Genomic DNA, 7,674 nt, shown 5'->3' on the forward strand with positions numbered 1-7,674 from the left:
ACGTCTACATGAGACCTCTTGCAGCCATCGCACGCCAACACAACCTCAACATCATCTCCTACGCCGACGACACCCAACTGATCCTCTCCCTCACCAGTGACCCCGCCACCGCCAGAACAAGCCTACACGAAGGGATAAAAGACGTCGCCGAGTGGATGAAGAACAGCCGCCTGAAACTGAACTCAGACAAGACGGAAGTCCTCATCCTGGGACCATCGCCCTCCGCCTGGGACGACTCCTGGTGGCCTTCCGCCCTGGGCACCGCTCCCAAGCCAACAGACCACGCACGCATGGAAGTCCTCATCCTAGGATCATCCTCATCTGCCTGGGACGACTCATGGTGGCCATCGGCCCTGGGCACGGCACCCACACCCACAGACCACGCACGTAACCTGGGCTTCATCCTAGACTCCTCCCTCTCGATGACCAGACAGGTCAACGCCGTCTCATCCTCTTGCTTTAACGTACTTCGTATGCTCAAAAAAATCTTTCGTTGGATCCCCACCGAAACAAGAAAGACTGTCACTCACGCTCTGGTCACTAGCCGACTGGACTATGGAAACACCCTCTACGCCGGAACCACTTCCAAACTACAGAAAAAACTCCAACGCATCCAAAACGCATCAGCCAGACTCATATTGGACATCCCGCGCCAAGCTCACATTACCGGTCACTTGAAAGACCTCCACTGGCTTCCCGTCAACAAGAGAATAACGTTCCGCCTCCTCACCCATGCACACAAGGCCCTCTACAAACTAGGACCCGAATGCCTCAACACACGACTGTCCTTCTACACACCGACCCGCCAACTAAGATCTTCCAATCAAGCCCTCGCTGCAGTTCCACGCATCCAAAGAACCACCATGGGAGGAAGATCCTTCTCCTACTTGGCGGCCAAAACCTGGAATTCCCTCCCCACTCACCTCCGCCTTACCCAGAACCACATTTCCTTCAGGAAGGAACTTAAAACCTGGCTATTCGATAAATAATGCACCCTCTCCCCCAAGCGCCTTGAGACCCTCCGGGTGAGTAGTGCGCTATACAAATTCCTGAACTTGAACTTGAACTTGAACGCAACCTGGGCTTCATCCTGGACTCTTCCCTCTCGATGACCAGACAAGTCAACCCCGTCTCCTCATCGTGCTTCAACACCCTGCGTATGCTCCGAAAGATCTTCCGCTGGATCCCAACCGAAACCTGGAAGACGGTCACCCAGGCACTCATCACCAGCCGACTGGACTACGGGAACACCCTCTACGCGGGAACCACAGCCAAACTACAGAAAAGACTCCAGCGCATACAGAACGCCTCTGCCCGACTCATCTTGGACATCCCCCGACGCAGCCACATCTCCGGCCACCTGAGGGACCTGCACTGGCTCCCAGTCAGCAAAACGATCACGTTCAGGCTCCTTACCCATGCACACAAGTGTCTCCAGGACCTGGGCCCCAAGTACCTCAACGACCGCCTGACCTTCTACACGCCCACCCGCCAGCTACATTCTACAAGCCTCGCCCTCGCCCTCGCCGCCGTACCACGCATCCAAAGAGCCACCGCCGGAGGAAGATCCCTCTCCTACCTGGCAGCCTAGACATGGAACTCCCTCCCCATCCACCTCCGGATGACACAGGACCATCCCGCCTTCAGGAAACAACTCAAGACCTGGCTGTTCGAGCAGTAGCGGACCCCTCCCCCAAGCGCCTTGAGACCCTTCCGGGTGAGTAGCGTGCTATACAAATGCTATGATTGATTGATTGATTGAGAGAAAACAAAAAGGGAAAAAGGAGGAAAAGGAGAGGAAGGGAGAAGAGTTATCGAGTGGGAATTAATATAAAGAAGAGTATGTAGACAGAAATGTAGTAAAAGGTAAGCAAAGTAAATCAGACTTAATTTTTTGGGGATACAGATGAAGATGAAACAGTAGAAATTCTGTGTTCATCACAAATAAGATTCCACCATGTTAGCATGCCTATTTTGGAATTATCTTTCCAACAAGTAAGAATAACTTTAAATGCAGGAGCAATAAAAAGGTCAAACAATTTCAACTTCAGCACTGTCATGAAACTCCATGAAACTCAACTGACATGGAGTCAAGAAAAAGATTTTTAATTGATAAGGGGATACAAAAATGTAAAATCTTGGAACATTTGGTCCAAGTGGACTTCCAAAATTATAGGACGTCAGGGCAATGGTATATCGAATGTGATCATGTACCATTGGTGGAATGGCATTACTAGCAGAGAGGAGAGAAATTTGGGTTGATTTTATTTATAAATGCTGGCATTCTAACAGTTATATTATATAGAAAAAATAAAGATTGAGTAATATTAGCAGCTCTAGAGGTGGAAGAAATGTTATGCCATAATTTGTCCCATTTTTTAGCTGAAAGGGTGATGGAAAGGTCTAGTTCCCAAGCTAGTTCAATTGGGGATTTAGGTCTTTCAGAGATAGGTGTAGATACAAGTGTATATATAAAAGAAGCTTTAGGATTAGAATCAGGAGAGATGTTGTTTAAAGGAGTTAAGGGAATAAATGGAGTATTGTTAGTAGGAAAGTTTTTGAATGAAAGAAATGATTGAAGAGCTTGTGATAATTGAGAATATTGAGATAAACAAGAAGAGGATAAGTCGTATTTTATTAAAAGGTATAACCGAATTATGGGATACAAGTTGATGGACATCTAGAATATTCTTCTCTATCCAATGTTTGAAGTAGAAGGATTTATGGTGAAACTTAATACTTTTGTTGTGCCAAATAGAAGAGGCAAGGAAAGCTTGATAAAAGTTAGAGCCGTCTAGGAGTATTTTAGAATGGGATGCTTAGATATGAAGGTTCAAATGGACATAAAACAAATGTCATAAAAAGAAAAGTAATTTGATAAAGAGCGATCAAAATTAATCCAAATAGGTATCGGAGCATCGTGGTATTGTCTATCTGGTGCATACACTTGTCTGATTAAAAAGCAGTGTGATGTAGCTTAAAATTAGGAAATTGTACACCCCCTTTGTTTTTTGGTTTGGTTAATTTAGTTAAAGCAATAGGACCAGGGTTATTATTCCAGAGAAATTTAGTACAGATGGAATTGATTTGGTTAAAATAATAATTGTGGATTTTAAGGGGTCACATAGAAAGCAGGAATCAAATGAGCTGTACAATCATCATTTTAATGGTATCTAATATACCCGACCAGGATAGATCTAGGGGGGACCATGAGGAGAGTAAGTTTTGAATCTTAATTTTTAAAGCACTAAAGTTATGAATAAGCGTTTGAGGAATAGTAGGGGAAAACCATTGGCCAAGGTATTTTATTTTAAATGGACACTGTTTAAAGTTGGTTTCAGAAAGCATGAATTGGTAGCATATTGAATTTAAAGGTAAAATTTCAGTTTTAGAAAAATTTCATTTATAGCCAGATAATTTAGAATGTAAATCAATTCATGCGACTAATAGCTTTTTCAGCATCAAGGGACAATGCAGCTAGAGGATCATGATAATGTTTCCCTAGGGTAAGGCTATTAGAGAACATTCTAGCATTATCTGAGGAGAGCCTACCTTTAATAAAGCCAGACTGATCTCAGATTTAATAAGTAAGGGAATAGGCAAGAATGTTTGTAAAAATTTTGGAGTCATAATTATTAATGAGATTGGGTGATCATTTTGACAAAGGGAGAGATCTTTAACGGGTTTAGGGAGAATTACAATGAGGGCATCAAGAAAGGAGCCTTCAGATTTAGAATGCAATATAAAGGAGGTAAAGAGTTCAAGTAGATGTGGAGCAAAAATAGAAGAAAAAGAGGGTTTAAGCTTAATTGAGAAACCATCATGGCCCGGAGCCGTAGCTCTCTTTAAGGATTTAATTGCATCCAAAATCTCCTGAAGAGTTATATCTTTTTCCAGGAGGGTCATAGCATACAGAATAGAGCAAGGAGAGGAGAGACCATCAAAAAACAACTGAGTATCGATTACAGTGGGATGGGTATCTTCCATATATAAGAAGTGGTAATAAGTCCAGAATGCCTCAACAATGTCTGAATCAGAGTATAGTAGATTGTAGGTAAGAGTATTAGGAATAGGGCCAATGGCTTTTCTTTCTGATTTGACTTTTAAATAATTAGCCAACATTCTACCCGCTTTGTTTTGACCCCCATGATATTTGGATTTTATGTTAAATAGAATATTACAGGAATCGGTTGTGCCAATTTGTGTAGATCAGATTTAGCCTTGATTAGATCCCGGAGGTGTTCAAGGGTCTTAATATGATCGAGGGAGGAGAGATTTTGGGAGTTTAATAACTTTTTCTTTCTAGAAGTGTGGGTGATGGTAAAAGCTCTGGACGAGGCTTTAAAGGTATCCCATTGTTATGTACAGAGGTATCACTTGATTTGTTAAAATGAAAAATTATTGTATAAAGGAAGTAGCATTTAAAATAGAAGTTTGGTTGGATAATAAGGAATTATTAAATCTCCATCTAGCCTGATTGGGGGTGGCAAGGGACAAATTGAGAGAAACTGAAACCGGGGCATGGTCAGAAATAAAAATAGAGCCAATCTCAGAAGATTGGAGCAAGGGAAGTAAAGGTTTAGAAATCAAAACATAGTCAATGCGAAACATAGTATGATGAACAGTAGAGAAGACCAGGAGTTCATAATTATCAGGATTACTACTCTTCCAAGCATCATAGAGTGGAGTAGAGGCAATAGCAGTTTGACATGCTTTATGAGATTTATCAGGTTAAAATGTATAATCTGATTTCCTATCAGAAAAGGGATCAAGCCAATTATTATCCTCATTGCTGCTCGTGCATTACCTCGGTAGTGCTGCGCACATCCGTTGGCCGTCGCGGCCCGCCTGCGCAATGGAACGTTCCGCACTAGCGCAGAACATTCGGCGCAGTAAAGGGGTTAAAATCTCCAGGAACAATATTATTAGGGTTAGTAATTGAAGATAATTTTAGTTTAATTTTGTGCCAAAAAAGAGGATCAGATTTAATCTGCCCATATATGTTAAAAAGGTGACATCTTTATTATTGACCATGGCATGAAGTATTACCCATCATCCACTCATATCATTTTCAGTTGATACAATTTGTAGTTTGAAAGATTTATGACAAAGTATGGCACCACCACCTTTACAATTGGTAGCAGGAGAGACCCACCCTTTGATGCTTACGTTTAAGAGAGTCAACATCATTACAGTGGGTTTCCTGCAAAAAAGCAATCTGACAATCAAGCTCTGATAAATGAGAAAGTACCTGTTGACGCTTAACAGGATGACCCAGACCACAAACATTTCACAATACAACAATAAACATGTTAATGTTTAGGAAACAGGGGAATAATCACAATGACAACACACTGCAAAAAAACCCAATGGAAACAAAAGACGCTGGTCATAAAAGTCAGGAAAGATGATGAGATTAACAAGAACATAAAGAAGCAAATACAATAATCATTCATACAGATATATGAAGGGGAAGGGAAAAAAACAGAGAAGAAGGAAATGAAAGAGAGGATACAGAAAAAGCAGACATGGAAAGAGAGTGAACGAAATAAAGAAAAACAGGGACAGATCAAGGACAAAAAGCCAGATCTGAAATATAAGGAGTAAGAGACAAGAACTGGGCATGACAGCACTCAAAACCAAGAGCAGCAACGGATGAAGATGGAACTAATGAATATAAGAAAAATAGAGAAGAAAAAAAAAAGATATTTTAAGTTATTTAGGCCACATAAGCCACAATAAGAATGTATATAACAAAGACCGCAACAAGAAATAATGGATTGTGAAGCGTTACTAGTTTAACAATTTAAGAACATTGAGCATTTGTGTCCATAGGTATTTTAGTGATAGAATGCAAAAAGTGTTTTAGTTTAGATGGATCCTCAAATGAGCGAGAGACACCTTCATGCGTAATTTTGCAAAGACAAGGTTTCGAGATGCCATAACAAATGTTCCTAGATCTTAATTGTGGACGGAGAGCTAGGACTTCTTTACGTCTGGCATTGGTAGCATTGGAGAGATCTTGTGAGATGAAGATGTTATGGCCAGACCATATAATACAGTGTTTTTCTCTGGAAACTTTTAATACATGCATCAGGTCACTGAAATATAGAAAAAGCATAATAATACTACGTGGTTTGTTGGATTGATGTTGAGGATGACCATGACGATGTGCCCATTGGATATTAAGGGGAGTCAAAGATTGAAGGTTGAGAGGGTCAGAAAAAAATTTCTTTAAAAGAGAAAGAAGACCCAGACCCTCAACATTTTCAAGTAGTCCATACACCCGAAGATTGTTCCGTCTGTTACAATTTTCCAACAATTTTCTAAATCCTCGGTATGGAGTTTAAGCTTCGAAATTTCTTGTTCCAGTAAGGGTATTTTAGTGGCCACGTCTTGAAGATTACATATACGTTGTTCCATTTCAGACATTTTACCTTCCATGCTGATCAAATGGTCCTCAATCAGTTTCAGTTTTTCATTGGTGGTATTCAAGAACGGTTTCAGTGCATGTAGTTCATCTAAAATTGAATCCAAGACCGGATTAGAAGAAGATTGGACCGGAGATGGTGGATGATTTTTGGCTCTTTTCAGTTTAGTGCCAGATGAAGATGTCTTCTTGAGGGAGATTGAGTCACTAGCCATTTTAACTAAATGTACTTGTCGGTGAGAACGTTTTTTAGAAGTAGAGATCCTTCCCATAAAACAGGTGCTCAATATTATATATCTCAGCACGGATATGGAGATGATACAGTTACAGTGTTGATGAATGATACAACCAAATCCCAGGTGATGGGATTATAACATATAGCAAATTGTAAAGTAGAAACTAATAGAGGAGCTCACAGGCTTCTACCAATACAGGAGACAAGATGTGAAGAGACTACAAAAGAAATACCACATAACGTATGAATACCAATTCACATCCTCTCAGACTCGAGACATCTGTAAGAGACCCAGGGTTAGACTGACACGAGAGAAACCAGAAGAGTAGCAATGAAGGCAAGATACAAATTTGATGTCTCCATCCATGAGGGATTAGTGCAACTCAAACAACATGTTAAGCAAAAGACAGATAGGGGTAATGACATTCCCTATTCCTTCGCAAAAACAATCGCTTCTAACATCTAAGAAGGAGCTTACTAGAGCCCGCCATCACAAACGTGTGCTGTCATACAGCAGGAAGTGCATTCAGTATGAGAGATGTTGGACAAGGTCTTTAAGTGGCCTAAAACTCCTTCGTAAGCTCCGTGAGGTGATGAAGCTCAGCTATTAGCCGCGATCCTGTCTAGCGCTAAAGCCACACCCATACAGAAACATATTTTTGAAAGCTGCTTACGTTGCCAGTTACTGTGAGCTTTAAGTACTGAAACAATCAAGCTTGCTGGAGGGTCTTTACAGGTAAACTGCTCACTAAGTCACTTACGCTCATCAAGGAATTGGAAAAGACGCAGAAAGCTTTTGAAAATCAGGCAACAGAGGGAAGCACCAGGTGTAGCTTGAAATGTAGACAATTGGCTCTGCAGGGAGCGAAGCGTCAGTGTACATCCTTAGGAGGAGTAGTGCACAGGCCTGGAATGTGATACATGCAGAAGATATGCGCAGCATGTGCCTGCCTTGTGGTGCCCCTCCAGTCCCCTGTAACTATGAATTACCACTCATTTAATAAAGCAT

The 7,674-nt window shown here is 41.4% G+C and overlaps 1 protein-coding gene across 1 annotated transcript in view; it reads left to right on the forward strand.

The window, feature by feature from the left end:
* MCOLN3 (mucolipin TRP cation channel 3) overlaps positions 1-7,674 on the forward strand; it is a 486,326-nt gene that overhangs the window by 128,799 nt on the left and 349,853 nt on the right. The window lies entirely within an intron of this gene.

The sequence above is a fragment of the Lissotriton helveticus genome, chromosome 1_1, assembly GCF_964261635.1.
Source record: "Lissotriton helveticus chromosome 1_1, aLisHel1.1, whole genome shotgun sequence".
NCBI classification, from domain to species: Eukaryota; Metazoa; Chordata; class Amphibia; order Caudata; family Salamandridae; genus Lissotriton; species Lissotriton helveticus.